The following is a 25870-nucleotide window of genomic DNA, read 5'->3' on the forward strand; positions in this document are numbered from 1 at the left end:
ATCAAGTGGGCCCCCTATATCAAGTGGGCCCCTATATCAAGTGGGCCCTCTATATCAAGTGGGCCCCTGATGAAGTGGCCCCCCTATATCAAGTGGGCCCCTGATGAAGTGGGCCCCTATATCAAGTGGGCCCCTGATGAAGTGGGCCCCTATATCAAGTGGGCCTCTGATGAAGTGGGTCCCCTATATCAAGTGGGCCCCTGATAAAGTGGGCCCAAGTGGGCCCTGATGAAGTAGGCCCCCTTTGTCTCCTGGCAACCAATATTTTTAGCCCCAGTGGGCCGCTATCAAGTTGTGCATAGGGCCCCTGATGATCGCTATGGCCTCCATGGAGTGTAACAGCCTCTATAAAACAATAGGCCCCCTTTTCTCCGCAATATTTTTAGACCCCCCCCCCCCCCCCAGGAAAACAATGTTTCCCTCCCCACCGCTACCTTTCCCCCTCCCCTCCCCCCCCTCCCCCTTGTGCATTCTGATCTGATCCAAGATGGCGCCCAACCCAGGCGACTCTTTGCAATCTGAAGAAGGGTCTTGATCTGAAACGTCACCCATTCCTTCTTTCCAGAGATGCTGCTGCCTGTCCCTCTGAGTTACTCCAACATTTTGTTTCTATCTTCGGTGTAAACCAGCATCTGCAGTTCCTTCCTACATCAGTCTTTGTATGCTGGTCACAGAAGTGGATCTGCAATCACGCATTACAATTGCCCTACTCTTTTAAATCTCTTCTCCAACAGCAGCATTTCATGCATTTCTACGCTTTGGATGGCTCGATTGTAACTGTGTATTGTTCTTCCACTGACTGGTTAGCAGGCAACAAAAGCTTTTGCTTCTTTGTACCTCTGTAAACTGTACAACCGCTTCCCTTCTGTCGTGGGGTAGACTGACCAACAAAAGTGAAAACAAAAGAGGCACCCCCTAATCTACTTTCAGATTCAAGAAGGGTTCCAGACCCAAAATGTCACCCATCCCTTTTCTCCAGAGATGCTGCCTGACCTGCTGAGTTACTCCAGCACTTTGTGCCTAACTTTGGTATAAACCAGCATCTGCACTTCCTTCCTACACAACAAAAGTGAATTCAGGTGAGTTCAATAACATCCAATAGTCTGGCAAATATACTGGTCAGGCACCATCAGAGTCCCAATGGTTTCCAGATTGGCACCTGCGTTTTTCTCTCACCTTCTCCCATTGTCAGCACTTGCACTATGCTGTTCTGTGCCTTGAGAATTCAGATGCTCTTTCAGATGCATTAGGTTGAGAGAATACGTGGCACAGGCAGTCTGGTTCCAATGACAACAACCCAGGCTCCTTAGATTCCCACTGAACCTCCTGTCCATTACAATAAACCCATGCCCTCTGATTTTAACCAACTGTGAAGTAACATCCTCATTCTTATATTCTAAACCTTGGCTAATGAAGGACAGTATCCTGCATGCCTTCTTCAATACCTTAGTTCCTCTGTTCCTCAATAATCCCTATTGTGCACGTCTTAGCCTTCCTTGTTCTCCCAAAGTGTATCAGTTCACATTGATCAGGATTAAATTCCCTCTGCCATTGCTCCTCACAACTTCCTAAATTATCATTGTGGAAATTGTTAAGATTGCTAAGGGCCTGGCCACGCTAGAGGCAGGAAACATGTTCCCGATGTTGGGGGACTCCAGAACCAGGGGCCACAGTTTAAGAATAAGGAGTAAGCCATTTGGAACAGAGACGAGGAAACACTTTTTCTCACAGAGAGTGGTGAGTCTGTGGAATTCTCGGCCTCAGAGGGCGGTGGAGGCAGGAACTGGGGATGAATGGAGGTGCTGGCTCGAGGGTCGAATGGCCTACTCCTGCACCTATTGTCTATCGTTCAGTGAAAACTAATACTCCAATATTTTTTAAATGCACCACGCCTTCTAGATTTCAATTTCCAATTGTCCTATTTGCATTATCTGAACAATAACCAAATACAGTCTGTAATTATAGCTTACCTGAGCCGGTACTGTTTTTCATCTATTTCATCTACCTCAGAAATCTCGATTCTTTCCAATCTCTGCTAGGTGAGGAATCCACCAATTTACTCTGTTGGGAGGTGTGAGTAGATGTGATGGTGAATGAACATGTTGATGGAGTGGATGTGGTGGGAGTGAGGATGAGCTTGGAGGGTTAAATCAATGGTACCAGGGCTCCCATGAGCTCCACTGTCAGCTTATTTGCTGAATGAGATCACTGTTTTGAAAGGTTCTTGCCATACACTTTATTTTGTGATATTCCTGCCAAGCGTTTCATTCTGTTAGAATGCCTACATGTCATGCTACAGAGAGTGGTGAATCTCTGGAACTCTCTGCCACAGAGGGTAGTTGAGGCCAGTTCATTGGCTATATTTAAGAGGGAGTTAGATGTGGCCCTTGTGGCTAAGGGGATCAGGGGGTATGGAGAGAAGGCAGGTACAGGATACTGAGTTGGATGATCAGCCATGATCATATTGAATGGCGGTGCAGGCTCGAAGGGCCGAATGGCCTACTCCTGCACCTAATTTCTATGTTTCTTTCTATGTTTCTATGTCCTTAGCAGGCACACAATAGGTACCAAATATAGGAGGTAGTAATCATTTTGTAATATCAATGTTCCCAATTCACCCACATTTTATTTTTTCATTGAAGGGAAGCACAAGAAATTAAAGCATTTCAGTGGTGCTCAAAGTGAAAATTCAATCATCCAATGCTAGGCACAAAGTGCTGGACTTAAGGGCCTGTCCCACCAGCATGCGACTCCATGCAGCAAGCGCGACCTAACGTGCTCGCTTGAGCCGTACGGCCTCGCGGGGCCGGTCCCACTTCAATCGCCGGTGCCGTATGGGGTTGTGCGGAGCTGGTCCAGACATCCCGCGGGGCTCCGAAAAACTGACCATGTTCAAAAATTCTGCGCGGCAACGGCCAGCCAGCCCGCAGCCGCCTCGACGCCGTATGCACCGCCTCGACTGATGTGCGCAGCGTCTCGACACCGTATGCAGCGTCTTCATGCCGTGCATCACGTGCGAATTTCCCGCGGACTGTGCTCGAACTTCACGTCACTCAATCGACCTCCGCGTGGCCCCCGCTTCCGGTTTGGTCACCCTCGCCGCATGCAGGCGCATGCTGGTGGGACCGGCCCTGTACGGGGATCACTCGACCTCCACGCGGCCCCCCGCTTACGGTTTGGTCGTGTTTGCCGCATGCAGGTCGCATGCTCGTGGGACAGGCCCTCAACTCAGAGGGTCAGACAGCATCTCTGCAGAAAATGGATGGGCAATGCTTCGGGTCGGGAGTTCTTGAGACTGAAGAAGGCTCCCAACCTGAAACGCCACCCAACCTTTTCTCCAGGGATGCTGCGTGACCCATTGAGTTACTCCAGCACTTTGTGTCTATCTTCGGTATATACAAGCATCTGCAGTTCCTTTCTACACCAATGCTGATTGATTGTGGATTTTGGTTTTGATGACAATGGCATCGATGGCAAACTGCAGAATGAAATTCTACTTCTCATAATTAATACATTTTCAGTCATCCAATAATCGCAGGATATATGACAACACTCCTTTGGCGAAAACTACAGCCATTCACTGACACTGAGGTAGTTTTGAAATCAGTCACAGCCTGCGCAATTCATCCCAGTGCATTCGAGTTAATAAGAACCAGTGTGGTAAAGGTAGGACAGCCAGACAAACATGAATAAGGTCTGAGCACAGAGCTAACATAATTGAGTTATCAAATGCTGCATTAGCAACGTGATGTGTTTTGTGTGGACAACTGGATTTAATAAATGTAAGCTCTGTGCAACTGTCAGCGATAGTCTCTGAATTGACTTCTTCATTCACTGAGCTATAATGATATTTAATTCATTTCCTGGCTGCAGTAAATAAAATATCGGTCAGAATGTTATGGCCTATTTCGTTTTGTACATTGAAAGAGAGCAACATCATAATTAACATACTCTTGTATTCTCACTCACAGAGGATTAGAGATTAGGCTCGGCTGAACAGAGTATACAGACATGTGTGCTTCCATATACAGACATGCATCTCAGCACACACGTGCACGCCCACACACACTCACAGTTGCACACACACTCACACAGACTCTCACATACAATCACACACCCACACATCCACACACACATGCACACACTCCCACTCACACACACAGATTCTCACATACTCACAATCACACGCACACACACACACACACTCTCACATGCCCTCTCACACTCACACACACTCCCTCTCACATTCACAGTCACACTCATTCACTCACTCTCCATCTCACACTTACACTCACTCACACTCCATCTCACACTATCATCTCACACTATCACACACTCACACTTGCACACTCACATTCCCTCACACACTCGCACTCACAATCGCACACACTCTCATTCACACTCTCACACTCCCTCTCACACTATCACACCCTCATACTCTCACACACACTCACACTCGCTCACATAGATACACACAATTTAAATTATATCAATTCTATAATTTAAATACATACTATTGACACCAGGGATTCAGTCCTCCTGCATCCAGCCATCCAGAAAAAGTGAACAAAGAGGTGAACAGAACAATGGTAAGACTTTCGTCTGAAACATCTGTGTTCAATCTAGTGACCTAAACACCGAAATCAATATACTTGCAAAGATGAAAAGTTGTTAATATCAACTGAAAAGTTACTGTCACATTTCTAACTAAATAATCAGGAATTGTTTTGTTGAGAGCTAATTCTGCGTTATTAAAACGCGATGTTGCCCTTTTATTTTTTTAGAGAATTTTGAAAGAGGAAACTTGCTTGGTAATTTATTTTATGTTCAAGATGATTTTGAATAAGTGCAGAACTATCAGTGAATTTTCTGGTAGATATCACACACATTTATGAGCGAAACTGGAGTCAGCACAGAGGCTGTTTGCATCACTGAATGTCAGTCAAAACTTACATCGATTAAATGTTGCTGATAATTTTGCAACCAAAGCTATGAATTGACGTGGGTGCTTGTAGAAATATTAGCATTTGAAAACAATGCATGCATGAATGCTAACTGCTTTCTGATCGCTTTAAATTTCTAAACTAATTATCAAACTGATAAATAACTACCATTAAATATTCAAATTTAAATTTAAACTACTTCTGTGCAGCTGAAATAAATGTTAGCTTACATTCTTTTAGAATTCACTTATTTTATTGATGGTTGGCATGTATTATCAAATTAGTCGCTTTGTTTGTGCTAATTCTTTGAACTCTTATTCATAGAGTACGATTATTAATTGTCTGTCATTATCATAAATAATAACTCCAAACAAAGAATGTTTTCTTTACATTTTGGATATATATCTGTTGGCATTTTGTTGTATTAAGGGCCTGTCCCACGAGCATGTGACTCCATGCGGCAAGCGCGACCTAACGTGGTCGCTTGAGCCGTATGGCCTAGCGGGGCAGGTCCCTGTACGGGGATCACTCGACCTCCAGCGTCTTGACGTCGTACGCAGCGTATTGACGCCGTACGTCACTCGCTAACTTCTTGCGGACTTCGCTTGAACTTCACGTCACTCACTCGACCTCCGCGCGGCCCCCACTTCCGGTTTGGTCGTGCTCGCCGCATGCAGGCTCATACTGGTGGGACAGGCCCTGTACAGGGATCACTTGACCTCCGCGCGGACCCCGCGCGGCCCCCGCTTCCGGTTTGGTCGTGCTCGCCGCATGCACGTCGCATGCTCGTGGGACAGGCCCTTTAAGGGCCTGCATGTGGCAAGCGCGACCAAACCGGAAGCGGGGTCCAAACTGGAAGAGGGGTCCAGCCCGTCGAGGCGGTGGGTACGGCGGAATTTTTGAACACGGTCAGTTTTTCGGTGCCCCGCGCGATGTCGTGACCAGCTCCGCACAACTCCATACGGCTCCGGCAATCGAAGTGGGACTGGCCCCGCGAGGCCGTACGGCTCAAACGACCACATTAAGTTGCGCTTGCCGCATGGAGTCGCATGCTCGTGGGACAGGCCCTTTACTCTTTACAGTAAACTGTTGAGTCAGCATCAGGAATTTGATGGTGCTAGACTAGCAGTTTTTCTGGATTATTGGATGTAATTCTTTGGAATACTTCAACACATATTTTTAATGAACCTGATAAAAGTAGGGTATTTATTCTAAAAAGTTTTGAACCAAGGATCACAGTCTCTCAATGAGGGATAGGCCATTTTGGACTGAAATGAGGAAATGTAGTGAACCTTTGGTAATCTCTATGCTTGAAAACTGTGGACATTCAGTCATTGAGCAAATCGTCCTGGTGAAACCCAACTGGCCACTAGTCAGGAGGATATTGATGAGTACATGCAGCTTCTCAACAATACATTTCTTCACTTTGTTGATGATTGAGAGTCAATGGTAATTTGCTGGATTGGATTTATCTCTTTTTTTTTTTTTAAGTTTATCTGGGGAATTGTCCACATTTTCAGCTGGAAGCCAGTGCTTTGAAAGTACAGGAGATGCTCAGGCCACACAACAAGCCAGGTCTAGACCTCAAGTCCAACAGTACAGTTAAGATAATGTCTGGTTCTCAAAACATGTGTTGCATGCAGTGCTCACAGTCATTCCTCAATTCCATCTGGAGTGAATGATGTTAGGAGAGGTTGGCTTCTGTGATATCTGTACCTTCATACTGATTCTGAGTAGAACCATCCACTTGGCATCTACGACTAGTTTCAAATGCTTTAGCTTTGTGTTTGCCATCAGTTTTTGAGGAGCCTTTTCTTCCTTTCAACTATTTATTTCCCTTTTCATCTGATGAATTTCCATTATTCATCACCAGATGAGGGGACATCCAAGTCAAGTTAAATTATAGAGTTGCGCAGGTACTGAATAAGATCGTATCTGATCTGTTGGTTGTTGGATCACAGCTCTGTCTATTGCATGATTTATTCTCATTAAATTTACCGTGGGTATAGTGCTGTGTTGCTGCATCGCAAGGATGGCACCTCATTTTTATCTACACATGGTGCTGATTCTAGTATGTCTTTTTTTGGACCACAGTCAATGAGGGTCGGATATTTTAATTGAAGGTAATGGTTGATTAATGGCGTTCAATATTGGAAAGTGTGAGGTTTTGCGCTTTAGTAAGAGGAATCAAAAAGAATCAGGCTCCAATTTATCATGGCTCTGCCTTCATCATGGTAATCCTAACTAAACTCGTCTCCAAACTCCACCCTAGGAGTCAACACCATCCTCTGCAACTGGATGACTGACCTAAATATCACAATCAGTGAGAATAGGCGACAAAACATCCTCCGTGGTCATTTTAGAACCAGTGCCCCTCAAGGATGCTTTAGGGGCTAGTGGAATCAAGGGATATGGGGAGAAGGCAGGCACGGGTTATTGATTGGGGACGATCAGCCATGATCGCAATGAATGGCGGTGCTGGCTCGAAGGGCCAAAATGGCCCCCTCCTGCACCTATTTTCTATGTTTCTATGTTTCGATGATGCATTCTCAGGCCTCAAGTTCAAGTTCCAGTGAGTTTTTGTGTACCTTCGATCTTCCAGCATCTGCAGTTCCTTCTTGAACACAAACTTATTGTCATGTGTCCCTGTATAGGACAATGGAATTCCTGCTTTGCTTCAGCACACAGAACATAGTAGGCATTTACTACAAAACGGATCAGTGTGTCCATATACCATGATATAAATATAAACACACATGAATAAATAAACTGATAAAGTGCAAATAACAGAAAGTGGTTATTAATAATCAGAGTTTTGTCCGAGCCAGGTTTAATAGCCTGATGGCTGTGGGGAAGTAGCTATTCCTGAACCTGGTTGTTGCAGTCTTCAGGCTCCTGTACCTTCTACCTGAAGGTAGCAGGGAGATGAGTGTATGGCCAGGATGGTGTGGGTCTTAGATGATACTGCCAGCCTTTTTGAGGCAGCGACTGCGATAAATCCCCTCGATGGAAGGAAGGTCAGAGCCGATGATGGACTGGGCAGCCTTTACAATAATCCTGATATCCTCATGACCATGCAGCCGAACTCTGCACTAACTCCATTTGGAATTTTGCAGATGATACCATTGATTCGATTGGGATGCATTACAGCTGGTTTAGCAGCAACTCAAAACTGCAAGAAGTTTCAGAGTTGTAGATGTAGCCGTATCTATCACATAGATTAGATAGCCTAGATGTCAAAGGACAGCATCCAGTCTTGTACCACTGAGAGGCTTGCCAGGTGCACTAGACTGAAAGGAGCTTGGCAGTGGATGGTGTTGTCTTTGCAGGTTTATTTCTGCAAACGCTTGCATGACGCACCATCACTTAGATAAGCCTGTTCAGTTTTTTTGCTCAGTTTTATGTTCTGATTTTTTCGTTCAGTTTCCTGCCCCAGAACTCTTTCGGAAACAGAACAAAAAAATCTACATGTCCTACCGGGGAAAGGAGGGGATGAGGTGGAACGGGACATGTGTTGTTTTGTGATAGGGGAGAAGACTTCTGATCTGGGTGAATGCTTTCATTCTTGCAATTGAATTCTTGCATTGGGTGGAGGCAGATGCAGGGATACAATGTTGCAGGTAAGTGGATCGGAGGTCCCTCAAAAATGCTCTGGGCGAGTCTGTGCAGGAAAATCAGAACAATTTTTAAAGATATGGTCTCCAATCATTGATTCATTACAAGTATAGTATGGTGCAACACAACTCTGGAATTAAACCAATTCACGGACAGGGTGATGGGTGTGGTGAGAAATGAAGCAGGTATATCATAGAAACATAGAAAATAGGTGCATGAGTAGGCCATTCGGCCCTTCGAGCCTGCACCACCATTCGATACGATCATGGCTGATCATCCAACTCAGTATCCCGTACCTGCCTTCTCTCCATACCCCCTGATCCCTTTAGCCATAAGGGCCACATCTAACTCCCTCTTAAATATAGCCAATGAACTGGCCTCAACTACTTTCTGTGGCAGAGAATTCCACAGAGTCACCACTCACTGTGTAAAAAATGATTTTCTCATCTCGGTCCTAAAAGACTTACCTCTTATCCTTAAACTGTGACCCCTAGTTCTGGACTTCCCCAACATCGGGAATAATCTTCCTGCATCTAGCCTGTCCAACCCCTTAAGAATGTTGTAAGTTTCTATAAGATCCCCCCTCAACCTTCTAAATTCTAGCGAGTACAAGCCGAGTCTATCCAGTCTTTCTTCATATGAAAGTCCTGACATCCCAGGAATCAGTCTATCAACACATAAAGGTCCCTTTTTTCTTCATTGTTTTTGGTTTTTGTCTTCTTATTCTTCTATAGGCTTTTACTCGTTCACCCCTGGACTGCACTCTCTGCTAGTCTAGGAGTTTACACATCATTATTTCTTTCACTCGCTCTCTACCTCGCTCTTTCTCTCTTGTTCTATTTCTTTCTTGCTAAATTTAGAATGGAAGATGTACATTGAATGTATTTTGTCATATGCCACAGTTTACACAACTGTACATTGCTTCTAATAAAAATATTTAAAAAATTAAAAAAAAAAGTGCTCTGGGTGTTTTAGTTCCACAGATTAAGGCATCGATGGAGTTGACAGCTGGAGGCCCTGCAAAGGCCTGAGACTCAACTAGATCGGGCGCTGCTCCAAGAGGCCGTGCGAGATTCAGGCAAACGCCTCCGTTGCCATGCGGTGAGAACGGAGAGGTTGAGAAGGAGTTTCTTCCCAGAGGCACAAATGTCCGCGAGCATTGCCACTTTCATTTCACTGCACATCTCGTATGTGTATGTGACAAATAAACTTGACTTGACTTGACATAGCATGCGGCCTGCAGTGGTGGAGGATACCGACAATGCCGACCCAGTAACTGTGCAATGGCAAATGGCCAAGTTAAGAAATTTGCTTTTATAACAACTTGGACTGAGAGTCATAGTCATAGAGTGATACAATGTGGTAACCGGCCCTTCGGCCTAACTTGCCCACACCGGCCAACATGTCCCAGCTACACCAGTCCCACCTACCCACGTTTGGTCCATATCCCTCCAAATATGTCCTATCCATGTACCTGAATCATGAAAAATGGCGCAAAAACATGGCTATTTGTGTATACTGTCTCAGTACTATACAGTTCCTATACACTTGCACTTAACTTCCAAAATACCATTACCCTGCTGAACTCACAGGCCCGACGCTAGCTATCTTTTATAACCTTTTATCTGTCTATATTTATTTGCCTATGTACTAGTACAATGTGGATGAATTGAACATATTGTTTTAACCAGTATTTTTACTACTTTGCACTCTGATTAGATGCTAAACTGCATTTCGTTGTACATGTACTCGTATTTGTGCAATGACAATAAAGTTGAATCTAATCTAATATAATCTAATCTAACTAAGATTGTGCTTTTTTATAATAACACTTCTACCAAACTGTATGCAAAAAAATATATATATTTGTACCTGTGTACCTAAAGTAGCATTGAACATTGAAATAAGGAATGCATTGGTGTCTTTATTTGACGTGAGGGTGCTTCATGTTGATGCTGGAGGCCTGAACTGTGTTTCATTCCTCAACACTGACATCCCTCATATTGACAGAATAAAATAAATAATACAGCTTGCTGAGAAAAACTGAGCTAGAAATCAAGGAGGAAAGAATTGGAAATACTTCAGAAATAGTAAATCTGGGAATTAAAATCCAACAAGGTAAGTTACAGCACAAATAACTTAACACAGCTTTAAGATGGCAAGTTCTGTGAAGGTTTGAATTTGCCCTTGCAGCATTGCCCTTCTTATCCAGGTTCAGAACGCAGACAGACAGCAAGCTGCTGTTGAGGAAGCCAGGATACCGTGCCTTCCAGGTATTTAAATTAATTTGCATTATTATCAGCATGTTTTGTGCAGATGCAGTGTCAGGCTCCAATTCCTGTTGCTCAGCAAATGGTGCTCTATTGAACAAGGCAATGAACGTACCCGAGGGCCACTCATCCCATTTCCCATGTCATCTAACTTGTTTGATCCTTGCCTGTGCTGTTGACAAGCAGAGCAGAGAGCAGGCCTTTAGACGACTCTGTAGCCAGCTTCAGTTTGACCGACCTGCAAAGACTGCTGAAAAACTGAACTCGTTACCGAAGTCACGCAGGGCTGGCAGTATGAATCTGGGTCAGGGTTTGCCAAAGAAAACTGAATACTGGGAGATACACAAAAAAGCTGGAGAAACTCAGCGGGTGCAGCAGCATCTATGGTGCAGATGGTGAAATCCAGATGAATTGATTAGTACAAGAGTCAGGGGTTATGGGGAGAACGCAGGAGAATAGGGTTAGTATGGAGAGATAAATCAGCCATGATGGAAGGAGGAGTAGACTTGATGGGCCGAATCGTCCTATTCTGCTCCTATCACCTTATGATCTAATTAATTTCCTCATGCAGCCATCACCCGGTGGGGTCACAACATCTGGAGCCTGGATCGCCTCGGTGCAGAGGGAGAACAAAGAGGGAAGAGACAAAGACTTTAAGATTTTGCCTTCCACCACAGTGAGGAGGTGTTTGGTGAACTCACTGTGGTGGATGTTAAATTTGTGTTGATTGTGTGTTTTTGTCATTTTTTATTATATGTATGACTGCATGGAAACAAAATTTCATTCAGACCGAAAGGTCTGAATGACAATAAAGTAATCTAATCTAATCTAATCTAATCAGAAACAGAAACATTCCTATTAGTGAAAGACTTTTAACTAAAGCATATTAAATTAAACTGAACAGTGAGTATGTTGAGTCTGAGTGCTGTATAAAGATGTTTGGCAAATTATAACTTTATGCTTTGGTACACGTTTCTCAGGCAGGTTTAATGGAATAGAAGTGGACAAATGCATGAAGTTGTTAGAAAATGAGCCACAATATCTTTGTGTAGGAAGGAACTGCAGATGTTGGTTTGCACCAAGGGTAGATACACAATACTGGTTTAACTCAACGGGTCAGGCGGCATCTCTGGAGAAAAGGAATTGTAACGGGTATAGCTTGGACCCAATAGCAGCACAGAATCAGGCAGGTATAATTGGTCATGAACTTTATTACGATACTGTAACACAGAGTAGTAACACAGGAATGGGTACACCGTACTCACACAGAGGCTCAGGATTGAGCGAGGGTTCCGAAGAGGGGCAGGCAGGAGACGTAGTCGGGGTAGCGGAAGGTCCGGTAACCAGGAGATCCAACACACGATGCAAACAAACCAGCGAGGGACAGACGAAAGGAGAGTCGAAGCCAGGCAGGAAGTCGAGGAGCCGTTGCAGGGATACACCAAACAGCCCAGGAGAGAGGCAGACAGAAACCAGGAGGTACGGGACGAAGGCCGTGGTCGGGGACAGAAGGCTGAGGTGATATCCGGGAAGACGACAGGACGGAATGGTCAGGGGCAGGCAGGTTTGAATCCGTGTAGGCAGTCGGGAAATCACTGGAGAGTCTTGCATGAATGCTGAGAACAATCTGGCACTGTGTGAACGGTGAGGAGAGTCTATATACCGGGTTAATTGGTGATCAGAGGCAACTGAGTTCAACAGGTGAGGAGAGTTGGGCTGATGAGAGGGGAGTGGCAGGCAGGTGAGGAGAAGGAGGGACCGGTGGATAAGTACTGGGAGGTGAAGTGGATGAGAATGTGGAGAGGGCAGACTGTGACAGGAATAGGTGATGTTTCGGTTCAAGACCCAAAGGTCGTTTTCTCCAAAGATGCTGCCTGACCCGCTGAGTTACTCCAGCACTTTGCATCCAACTGGCTTTTCTTTCCCTCATTTCCATTGTGCTGGTGTGCAGCAGTATGTGCTTCTTATGACATAACCTGGACCTGTTTGTGCTTCCAGAAGTCATTGCCAATCGCTCAATATTTGCCAGTGCATGCCCACTATGGGACAATAAGCAGAAACGACAGTCTAATAGAGTCATGGTCATATAGCACTGAAACAAGCCATTCGGCCTAACCTGTCCATGCTGTCTAACATGCTTCTTCTTCTTGTGTATGGCGTGCACAGCCTAAAGTTGTAGGACAACTTGTTCTATTTGATTGTGCACGCTAGGTTGATTGCATTTGTTGAAACAGGGCGGACCACGCGAATGTTACAATCTCCCACCCCACTAAGATGCTCTATCTACGCTAGTCCCACCTGCCGCTCTTGGCCCATATCCCTGTAAACCTCTCCTATCCATGTATCTGTCCAAATGTCTATAAAATCACTGAGCAATGCTTCAATATCTACAGCGCAATAATGGATGTGTTTATTAGCCATTAAAGTTGCTGGCTAAAACCAATAGCCAGCAGGTCTTTTGATGAAATGCCGGAAGAAGATCTACGATTAAGTGAAAGATCACCATGACCTTACTGTTTAGCTTCCCCGATCCTTTGCTCCCAGGAATCATGTTCTCAAACCTTTTGCTTTTTGCCTGTAGATTGGGATGTACAGTACCTGCAGGAAACAGGTGCCTCCTGCCTCATTTGCATTAGACTTTCATGCCTGTGTCATTTTAGCAGTAAGCAGTCACATGCTGGGTACATTTCTGATAATTGTGCAGTGAAAGTACAAATCAAGACGGCTCATCAGTAGAAATTTATCTTTGATTCATACGTGCCACAAGCATGATGTAGCAAATCTGCTTCTGATATTCGGTTTCATTGAAGTTAATGACATCAAATCCCAGGAGCATAGTTTAATGCACTTGTGTTGCCATATCATGATTCAATCCAAGACAGAATATGAATTTCACTGCACATCCCGTATGTGTATGTGACGAATAAACTTGACTTGACTTGACTTGAATTACAACCCTTTTGTGTCCTGTGTATCCATCTTTTCCTTCATTCACGATGGACCTTGCCTGTGTTTCTCAAATATAAACAATTTAGAAGATTGAGGGGGGATCTTATAGAAACTTACAAAATTCTTAAGGGATTGGACAGGCTAGATGCAGGAAGATTGCTCCCGATGTTTGGCAAGCCCAGAACAAGGGGTCACAGTTTAAGGATAAGAAGGAAATCTTTTAGGACCGAGATGAGAAAAATCTTTTTCACAAAGAGAGTGGTGAATCTGTGGAATTCTCTGTCACAGAAGGTAGTTGAGGCCAGTTCATTGGCTATATTTAAGAGGGAGTTAGATGTGGCCCTTGTGGCTAAAGAGATCAGGGGATATGAAGAGAAGGCAGGTATGGGATACTGAGTTGGATGATCAGCCATGATCATATTGAATGGCGGTGCAGGCTCGAAGGGCCGAATGGCCTACTCCTGCACCTATTTTCTATGTTTCTATGTTTCTATGTTTCTATGTTTCCATGTAAACAAGAAGAGAGTTCTTCCAATGATTTGCAAAGAACCATTTTATTCTTTGCAATGTACGAAAGGAACAATATTTATTCATTTAATAATATCAGTCCCCACCAGTATGGCCATATAGAATATGGCAATGGTCATACTGTGTGTAAAAAGATGGAAATCAGCAGCATCAGTGCCGTTTCCTTTAGCAACCTGTGTGCTTTCAATTGTTAGAGACAGTGGCTGGTCTTATCATTTGCTTCAGTATTGTTGCAATTGCACATTTATGAAAACATTTGTTACTTCTTGATTTCATTGCATCCCGTCTACATTGTATCCTGTCACAGAAAAGATGCTTTCTAATGTAGGTTGCAGATAGGATACTTGCCTTACTCCAGTGAATAATCATTTGGTTTGAATTACATTTTCTGACTACCCAGCATATCGATATCCATTTGTTGTTGAGTTACTCTGCCCTAGTGCACAGAACATGGCACAGTACAGCATAGGAATGGATTCTTCAGCCCACAAAGTTGGTGCTGAACATAATGCCAAGTTAAAATGATGTCATCTGCCTGTACTTGATCCATATCCCTCTATTCCTTGAAGTTCCATGTCCCTATATAAAACCTCTAAAATGCCAATATCGTATCTCCCTCCTCTCCCGTCTCTATGTCACTCCTAATTTTATATAGTAGGTGAATGATGTTGCTGTTTTGTTGTCAGTGCTGCAGAGTTGCCAGTCAGTCAGTTTCATATCCGATATTGCAAACCTTATCAACACAATGTCGTCAATAGTGTGTAAGAATTCATAAACTACAAAGTTTTAATCTTTTGTCCTCAGTTCATGTTTTCTCCCACACTAATGCAAACTTTATTGGTGATGAGACCGAGTGGGACCCATTGGGCCCTGTTCCCCCAACGCAAAATTCCACCACTCACCCATAGCCCCCAACTGCTCAGGCATGGCTCATTTCCCCTCATCCCCAACACACCCTCTCCCTCCTCTTCTCTCCCCTCTCCTCCTCCCTTCCTCCACACCCTCCATTATCTCTCCCTCCCTCTCCTTTACCCTACCCCCAGCCACTCCCTACCGTCAGTCACTCCCTCCGTCCCTTCATAACCCCTCTTCCCTTCCTACCCCACTGACCTGTTGGGCCCCATTCCCCCAACGCAATATTCCACCACTCACTCGTTCCCCCAATGCAACCCGTTTCCACTTCTTATCCATTCCCAAATACAACCCGTTCCCCCAATGCAATATTCCACCACTCACCCATAGCCCCCAAACTGTGCAGGTGCAGCTCATTTCCCCTCAACCCCCAACACTTCCTCCCCCTCCTTCATCCTCATCTTCTCTCTCCTCCTCCTCCTCCTCCTCCCTCCCTCCCTCTCCTCCCTCCTCCTCCCCTACCCTCCTCCTCCTCCTCCTCCTCCTCCTCCTCCTCCTCCTCCTCCTCCTCCTCCTCCTCCTCCTCCTCCTCCTTTCCTCCTCACCTCTCCCTCCCTCTCCTCCTTCCCCTCCTCCTCCTCCTCCTCCTCCTCCTCCTCCCTCCTCCTCCTCCTCCTCCTCCTCCTCCTCCTCCCCTCCCCTCCTCCTCCTCCCCTCCCCCCCTCCCTCCATAAACCTTCTCCCCTCCCTACCCCCTCCTCTCTCTCACTCCCTGCTCCCCCACTCCTCACCTCTCCCCAATCCCGCTCCGCCACTAAACACTATGATTAAATAACATTTCTCCTCCTCCCCTCCCCCACTCCCCCCCTCTCCTTGCAGCAATGTAACAAATCTCTCATTGTACTGGGTAGAGCACTGCTGATGGGCAGTTTATGTAAATGAGATCCCATTTTGACGTCATACGCTGCTAACTGCCTGTGGAACACTGCTGATGGGCAGTTTATGTAAATGAGATCCCATTGTGATGTCATAGCTGCTAACTGCCAGTGCAGATGGAAGCCATTTTTCTCAAAGTGGGATTTTGTAAAGTTAAAAATGTGAATAACATAAAATGTAACATCAATCTGAACGAAATTTGATACACCACACACACAGCGTCTCTTCTTCCTGAGGAGACTAAAGAAGGTCCATCTGTCTCCTCAGATTCTGGTGAACTTCTACCGCTGCACCATCGAGAGCATTCTTACCAACTGTATCACAGTATGGTATGGCAACTGTTCTGTCTCCGACCGGAAAGCACTGCAGAGGGTGGTGAAAATTGCCCAACGCATCACCGGTTCCTCACTCCCCTCCATTGCGTCTGTCCAAAGCAAGCGATGTCTGCGAAGAGCGCTCAGCATCGTCAAGGACTACCATCCAGGAGGCGCTACAGGTCTCTCCATTGCCGGACCAGCAGGTCCAGGAAAAACTTCTTCCCTGCAGCTGTTACATTACTCAACACTGTACCTCAGTGATTGCCAATCAACCCCCCACCCCCCGGACACTCCTTCCACCAGGAAAAAAATAATTGCACTACTATGACTGTATGCACGTCAATATATTTATTTATTGCTCATATTCTATGTCGCTCTTCTAGGGAGATGCTAACTGCATTTCGTTTTCTCTGTACTGTACACTGCACAATGACAATAACGTTTGAATCTGAATCTGAATCTGAATCTGATAGACAATAAGGTAGGTCAAAATTTGTAGCACTATCGTGTACCATTTTGGCATAATTCAGGGCATGACTACGCATGCAAACACACAGACATGGACGCACACAGGCAAACTCACAAACAAACAATATGAGAGTTTTAGTAATATTTATAGATGTTTTGGCAAGGCTCCATTGTAAGCAGTGTTACTCAATCATTTCATATAATAGTGAAATACAAATATGTCATCCTAGAGATTTATAGAGAATTATACAACCATGTAGCACAGAAGTGGGCTCTTTCAGCCTATCTCATTTATAGTTATTAATGCTAATTCCGATGGCCTAAATAAGTCTGTGTTCCCCAATGCCTGTCTTATTTCAGTACCTGCCCAAATGCCCTTTAAACATTGTAATTGTATCTAATTCCACCACTTATGGAAACTCATTCCAGATATTCACCACCCACCATATAAAAAATACGCACCTTAGTATATTTTTCTTTAAATTTCACATTCAGCGAGAATAAAGTCAGTCTAACCGATCTCTCCTAACAACTACAGCCCTCCATCCCAGGCAACATGCATTCTCTCTCTGTTGCTACCACCTCCATCTGGAAATGTGACAACCGGAATCGTACGCAATACTCCAAATGTTGTCTAACCTAAGTTTTGTAGACCTACAACATGAAGTAATAACTCTTAACCTAATGCCTCGGCTATAAATGCAAGCTTACTGAATGCCATCTTCAAAACTCTTTCCACGATGTGTCACCACTTTCAGGGAGTTAGGAACTTCCACCATAAGGTCCTATGGGGATTAATGCCATTTACTCTTTCACTTTTATTCTTAAACAGAATTTAACTTTCCAAAGAGCCTTCAATCTGACATTGCATGCCCAATCGCCCAGCTGATCTACTATACGTCCCACTATATCCTTAGACTACATAGAAACATTGAAACATTGAAAATATGTGCTGGAGTAGGTGATTCGGCCCTTCGAGCCAGCACCACCATTTAATATGATCATGGCTGATCATCCAGAATCAGTACCCTGTTCTTGCTTTCTCCCCATATCCCTTGATTCTGTAAGGCCAAAGAGCTATATCCAACTCTCTCTTGAATACATCCAGTGAATTGCCTTCCACTGCCTACTGTAGCAGATAATTCCATAGATTCGCAACTCTCTGGGTGAAAAGGTTTTTCCTCATCTCAGTCCTAAATGGCTATCACTTATTCTTAAACTGTGAGCCCTGGTTCTGGACTCCCCCAACATCTGGAATATTTAGCCAGTCCAATCCCTTAATAATATGAAATGTTTCTATAAGATCCTCTCTCATTCTTCTAAATTCCAGTGAATATAATCCCAGTCAATCCATTCTTTAGTCGATTCAACCTTCTTGGCACCACCACTTTTTATGTTGTCTGCAAGTTAACTAATCAGAACATCTACTTGCTTATCTAAGTCATTAACAGATATCAGCAACAAAGGTCTCTGTACCGTTCCCTGCAGTTCCCCACTAGCTGCATCAGGAGCACAAATTAATGCAATAAGATCTTGTGCTCCGTTCCTCTTACATCAAAGACCAACATTATGTTGTCTTCCTAATTACTTGCTGTACTTGCATTTTAACTGTCGATGGTTTGTTGCACAGAGAAGGCTATCATGGCGCAGTGAACCTCTGACACCAACACCTTTCAATCACCCACCATAGATGAGGCTCGCACCAGGGTCTCATCCATACCCCGTAACACTACTCTCTCTTCCCATCCCCGCACTCGCAACAAGGGCAGAGTCCCTCTGATCCTCACCTTTCACCCCACCAGCCAGCAAATACAACACATAATCCTCCGCCATTTCCGCCACCTCCAACGTGACCCCACCATTCGCCACATCTTCCCATCTCCCCCCATGTCTGCCTTCTGCAAAGACCGCTCCCTCCGCAACTCCCTTGTCAATTCTTCCCTTCCCTCCCGTACCACTCCCTCCCCGGGCACTTTCCCTTGCAACCGCAAGAAATGCAACACCTGTCCCTTCACCTCCCCCCTCGACTCCATTCAAGGACCCAAGCAGTCGTTCCAGGTGCGACAAAGGTTCACCTGCATCTCCTCCAACCTCATCTACTGCATCCGCAGCTGATTTACATCGGGGAGACTAAGCGTAGGTTGGGCGATTGTTTCGCCGAACACCTCCGCTCAGTCCGCAATAACCAACCTGACCTCCCGGTGGCTCAGCACTTCAACTCCCCCTCCCATTCCCAATCCGAGCTCTCTGTCCTGGGCCTCCTCCATTGCCAGAGTGAGCAACACCGGAAATTGGAGGAACAGCACCTCATATTCCGCCTGGGGACCTTGCGTCCGGATGGCATTAACATTGAATGCTCCCAATTTTGCTAGCCCTTGCTGTCTCCTCCCCTTCCTTAACCCTCCAGCTGTCTCCTCCCACCCTCCCACCCTCCTATCTGCCAGCCCTCGGGCTCCTCCTCCTTCCCTTTTCCTTCCTTCCCCCCCCCCCACCCCCCCCATCAGTCTGAAGAAGGGTTTCGGCCCGAAACGTCGCCTATTTCCTTCGCTCCATAGATGCTGCTGCACCCCCCCGCTGAGTTTCTCCAGCATTGTTGTGTACCTTCGATCTTCCAGCATCTGCAGTTCCTTCTTGAACACTCGCCATTTGTTGTTTGGTTTTGGTTTAGTTTGTAGTCATTGCCACATTTATTTATTTATTTATTATTTTAAAAAAAATTTTATTATTTATTTCGAACAGAATTATTTCGAACAGAACACATGGACTAACATAGTGAAAAATGGAGACACAATAGACTACAGATGCTGGAATCTTGACCTGAGAACAAAATACTGGTGAAATCAATGGGTCAGGCGATCGATCTATCCTTACTGATTGTAGTCTTTGGCCAGAAAGACCCATCGACAATATAAAATAGTGTATGGATCGACACAAATGGACAACTTATTCCAACAATTCCTCCCTCCATCCCATGTCACCCATATTTTAAGAGGTAAAGATAATAATTTCATTTCCTTGCTGACTTCCAAACATACACTGTGACTTTAAAATGAAGGAAATTTATTTTTAGAGAAGTTAGAGAATTCTTAATGAACCCTGACCTGGTTCCTTCTTCATTTATATATTAAAAAAAGTACAGAGGCATTAAAGAAGATACAAGATACTAGATACATTTATTTGTCACATGTGCCGGTTGGCACAGTGACATGTGTGTTCACCATACAGCCATACAAATAAAATAAAGTACACAACACACCAGAGAGTCCACACAAAACATCCCCACACGGCAGAATCAAAGTTTCCCACTGTGAGGGAAGGCACCAAGGTTGGGGCCTCCTGAGCCCTCCGCAGTCGCCGTTACGGGTGGACCAATATTACAAGGACGAGGTACAAGGTACAAGGAAACATTAATTAGGATGAAATGAAATATAATGAAATAAATTTCTTTACTCAAAGAGAGTGGTAGCTGTGTGGAATGAGCTTCCAGTGGAGGGTGGAGGCAGGTTTGATTTTATCATTTAAAAATAAATTGGATAGTTATATGGACGGGAAAGTAATGGTCTGAGTGCAGGTAGATGGGACTAGGGGAGAATACGTGTTCGGCACGGACTAGATGGGCCGAGATGGCCTGTTTCCATGCTGTAATTGTTATATGGTTATATGGTTATATGAATCAATCAGGAAAGGCCAAATGGTTTCTGTATTTTTGGGGATGGAGAAGACTTGTATGTAAAGCGATTTGGGGAAGGGTGTGAGTAACCTAGTGGAAGGATTTAAGGTTATGAAGGGATTTTAATAAAGATAGAGAAGGTATGTCCACTGGTGCTTAAGATCAAAACTAAGGGCGTAAATATATTAATAATTACAAATTGGCATTTGGGAAATCTTCAGAAAAGAAGCAAAACGGTACGACTGGGAGTATTTTAGAAAAGTACGGATCACTTAACATACATAGAAACATAGAAATTAGGTGCAGGAGTAGGCCATTCGGCCCTTCGAGCCTGCACCGCCATTCAATATGATCATGGCTGATCATCCAACTCAGTATCCCGTACCTGCCTTCTCTCCATACCCTCTGATCCCCTTAGCCACAAGGGACACATCTAACTCCCTCTTAAATATAGCCAATGAACTGGCATCGACTACCCTCTGCGGCAGAGAGTTCCAGAGATTCACCACTCTCTGTGTGAAAAAAGTTCTCCTCATCTCGGTTTTAAAGGATTTCCCCCTTATCCTTAAACGGTGACCCCTTGTCCTGGACTTCCCCAACATCGGGAGCAATCTTCCTGCATCTAGCCTGTCCAACCCCTTAAGAATTTTGTAAGTTTCTATAAGATCCCCTCTCAATCTCCTAAATTCTAGAGAGTATAAACCAAGTCTATCCAGTCTTTCTTCATAAGACAGTCCTGACATCCCAGGAATCAGTCTGGTGAACCTTCTCTGTACTCCCTCTATGGCAAGAATGTCCTTCCTCAGATTTGGAGACCAAAACTGTACGCAATACTCCAGGTGTGGTCTCACCAAGACCCTGTACAACTGCAGTAGAACCTCCCTGCTCCTATACTCAAATCCTTTTGCTATGAAATATTAAATAGTAAACTAGATGAGCATATGAGGGAGAAAGGAACAGGAAGAAATATTAATGGGGCTGGACAAAGAGGAGTGACATGAGGCCCACATGGAGCATAAATGTGTTAGACTAAATGGGCTGGTTCACTGCTGTGAATATTTTGTAATACTTTGTAAAGCTGAAGTCACTGTTAGATGAGCAGTGGGGAGTAGTCACAGTCTCCCAGTTAAATTCCCATCCTCAGGAAACACTGCTAAAGGCAACATCGTTTTTTCATTCATTGAATTTATGTTTGTGAGACCTTGATTGACTGGTGAATTAAATACCGTACTTCAAGAAATAATCAATTTGCTCACTTTGGGATGTGCTACAGATATGTTTTATATCAACACACAGGGTGAGTGAAGTGAATTAATTTCCAAAATATTTCAGCACTTAGTTCAGACACCCTTTCTTTGCAGCACCTGCAAGTATTCTTTGCTCCTTTATGAACAGTGGATAGAGTTATAAGCAAGGAAACACGCCCTACGGCCAAACTCATCCATACCACTCAAAGTACCCCATCTATCCTCGTCCCATTGTCCGGGTTTGGTCCATATCCCTCTAACCTTTTCCTAACCATGTACTCCATCCAAATGTATTTTAAATATTGCTATTGTACCTGCCTCAACTACTTCCTTTGGCAGCTAGTTCCAAATACCCACCACCTCCATGTGAAAAAGTTGTGCTTCGGATTCCTGTTAAAGCATTCTCCTCTCACCTTAAATCCATGCCTCTCTAGTTCTTGATTCCTCGCTTTTAAAAATGATTATGTGTATTCATCCTATTTTATTCTCTCATGATTTTATACACCTCTGAAAGATCACCTGTCACTGTCTCCTGCACTCCACATAATAAAGTCCTAGCTTGCCCCATCTCTCTCTGCAGCTTAGGCCCTCGAGCCCAGCAACTTCATTGTAAATCTTCTCTGCACTCTTTCCAGTTTAGAGTCATCTTTCCTATAGCAACCGATATGACAGTAACATAATGTCTCAAATTATATACTCCATTTAATTGAATATAGAATTCACTGGGGATGCATTGCATTGTACCGGCTTTTTACAGGCATCGATGTTTTGCCTTTATATGATTGTTTTTTAAAGATAATTGGTTATTTGGAATCTTTCTTTAACTGTTCTGATATGTAGCTAAGAATGCCATCAGACCCTGGATTTTTAACTCGACTTTCCAATGAGAGAAAAGTCTGCCAGGAGAGAATTGCCAACCAGCTCTGCAAGAGGGAGACTGTTATACCTCAACTTTCTACAATGCAGTGCATTGATTTTTATGTATTATCTAGATCCCAATCACATGTTCTAGTTTGGATGTTTTCTTGGTTTCTTGGTCCTCCAAAATATTCCAAATGGAATTTAAACTGGAGGTGGTAGAGGGAGGACTTAAACCAGAAGGGATTTGGGATTTATCTTCAAATACTTTTTTTTAAAAGGCTGTCCCATTTAGAAATTGCATAATTTATTGCTTCTGGGATATTTTGGGATTAAAGAGCTACCTTAAATTTAGTTGCATCTGGTTGGACAACTATGGTAGGGTGAAGATTATTCCATGCTTTAATTGTGCGGAGGAAGAACGAATTGCTGTACACATCTGTCTTTGTAGCTGGAATCACAAATTGGATCGAATGCCCTTGTCTACTCCAAATTGGTTTGGGTTTGGTGTAGGTTTTGTAATCTATGTCGAGCTGACCATTTAACATTTTGTAAAAACAGGTCAAACGGTGAGTTTCACGTCTGTCTTGGAGAATTTAGAAGTTTGGTAACACTCTCTTCTCTCTCATAGGTGTTAGTAACAAATCTTTGGACACGATCGATGGAAGAAATGTTTTCATTTGTGTATGGGTCCAATGCTGCAACTGCGTAGTCCAAATGAGGTCTAACAAGGGTGAAGTATAGCTTCTCCTTGGCAGAAGTTGAACAATGATGAAAGTTGCGCCTCAGAAAGTTTAGGTTGGTAGCCTTCCAAAAATTATATTCCAGTCTTCAGATTATACGCGCAGAGACTGCAAGATAGGGAAAGCAATCAGCAATTAATTCATGATAGATTCACATGCATAATTCTTTTTGCAGAATTTATGTGGTTAACAAATAGTTGTGGGCCTCCACCGCAGATGCAAGCCTGAAAGGCAGGACCAAAGCCACACTGTACCATAACTGGCTGTGGCAGGGAGTCTGGCTGAGAGAGTGGGTAACACAAGAATAAGTTCCTATTTTTCTTTAATAACTGCAGTGGTTGCCCCCATCAAACAGCCCATTCCCCCACCCAAATGAGATTATATTTTATTCCCTTTTGTTGCTCTTCTGAAGTCCTATAAGGTTTTTGCACCTCCATCCAAACAAACCCGTCTTCTCACAAGCTTACACCTGCCCCCACCCAGTAAATCCTTCATGTTCCCTCTCTGTCACGTATCCACAGTACACAAATCATTTCATTTTGCCCTCCAGGTTTCTCACTACTCATTCCATGAACCTCGTTTATTTTCCTTTGTCTGGGCACACCTCCATCTCATCTCTTGCCCATTGGATTTTCTTCCAAGATTACCTATTCCACCTCTCAGTTCTATGCCCCTAACATCTGAGGACATTAGTTATCCCTGCACAAGCGCAACATTGTGCAGGGATAACTAAAAAGCAACACTGTCCATCTTCATATCCCAACAATCATCTACCAATTTCCCTTTATCCCCTCCAAACCTCACCAATTCCCACCCTTCTCCCATCTTTTGTCTTTCACATGATTTTCTGCATGACCTCCCCCGACCTTCACTGATATTCTTCTAACTTCCCTATTCTCTTCCATCTTGTGGCTTCACTCTACTGATGGTAATGTACTGGTTAAATGGCCGGACTTAGATCCAGGAACCCAAAGGACCAGGCCATCAACCCACAGACTCCAATTCAAATCCGACCATAGCAATAGACTGAATTTTTATAGACAAAACTGTTTGTGTAATGATGATCATAAAACCACTGGGTTGGTGTAAAATACTGTCTCATTTAGTCACAGTTGAGTTGAAAACCGATGTGACTACTGGAAACCAGCTGTGAATTTTCGAGTCAATTTCTTTTACATTCTTGCCATAGAGGGAGTGCAGAGAAGGTTCACCAGACTGATTCCTGGGATGTCAGGACTGTCTTATGAAGAAAGACTGGATAGACTTGGTTTATACTCTCTAGAATTTAGGAGATTGAGAGGGGATCTTATAGAAACTTACAAAATTCTTAAGGGGTTGGACAGGCTAGATGCAGGAAGATTGCTCCCGATGTTGGGGAAGCCCAGGACAAGGGGTCACAGTTTAAGGATGAGGGGGTAATCCTTTAAAACCGAGATGAGAATAATTTTTTTCACACAGAGAGTGGTGAATCTCTGGAACTCTCTGCCGCAGAGGGTGGTCGAGGCCAGTTCATTGGCTATATTTAAGAGGGAGTTAGATGTGGCCCTTGTGGCTAAAGGGATCAGAGGGTATGGAGAGAAGGCAGGCACAGGATACTGAGTTGGATGATCAGCCATGATCATATTGAATGGCGGTGCAGGCTCGAAGGGCCGAATGGCCTACTCCTGCACCTAATTTTTATGTTTCTATGTTTCTATGTTTCTTAAGCCTTGGTTTAATTCTCCTTTGTGAGTTGGTAAGTACAAAATGCTGCCTTCTTTAATGTCCTGTTGTCCGTTAGAAACTCAAATCGTTGGCTCTCATCAATTTTATCTTAAGACTACAACCATGTGCTATTGAAGAACCATTTATAAAAAGAATAGATGAGTGAGTGATGTGTAGAATCAGCCCAAATAATCTATTTGTCCCTATAATGATATGTTGCGATTGGTATCCATTTGTTCAATGATATAACATCATCTCATATGTATTATGCAGAAAAATAGCGGAAATTGACTGAAAGTTTAGTAAAAGCTAACAACTCTAAATTGGCTACACATACAGTACATGATGCAATGCGCTTCCTTGACTGATAAAATAACTTGGGTGTGTGAATAGACAATATTTGATCGTTTTTATTAAAGAGCAACAGAAGATGCTTAAAAACCTAAAAAAGATTCTCTTTTTTTTGAAGATTGATCTCCTCCCATGTGTCTCCTGGGGTCATGCATGGTCCTCCTTTCTGCCTTACTTCCAGCTCTTTGATGATGTACTGACTCTTTGCTTTTCCGCTACTCCCTGTGGAAAATGCCTGGCTCTGCTACTGCGGCCACGATTGATGAGAAGTCCAAAAGTGGAAAATCGCAGGCATGCGCCCCTTCATCTCCATCTATGGCTTAGTGGCTTGGTGCTTTTCAAAAAGCCGGAATCTATGATTTAGCCTTTTAACTTTGCCTTTCAACTTGTAGTCTCATGTTGAAATATATTACAGCTTT

The 25870-nt window shown here is 44.0% G+C and overlaps 1 long non-coding RNA gene across 1 annotated transcript in view; it reads left to right on the plus strand.

The window, feature by feature from the left end:
* Positions 1-25870, plus strand: part of LOC129695913 (uncharacterized) — a 78983-nt gene that overhangs the window by 11102 nt on the left and 42011 nt on the right. Inside the window, exon 2 of the long non-coding RNA XR_008723253.1 lies at positions 9534-9673. This is a non-coding gene — a long non-coding RNA (uncharacterized LOC129695913). The remainder of the gene's footprint in view (positions 1-9533; positions 9674-25870) is intronic.

Source organism: Leucoraja erinacea, chromosome 3 (genome assembly GCF_028641065.1).
Source record: "Leucoraja erinacea ecotype New England chromosome 3, Leri_hhj_1, whole genome shotgun sequence".
NCBI classification, from domain to species: Eukaryota; Metazoa; Chordata; class Chondrichthyes; order Rajiformes; family Rajidae; genus Leucoraja; species Leucoraja erinaceus.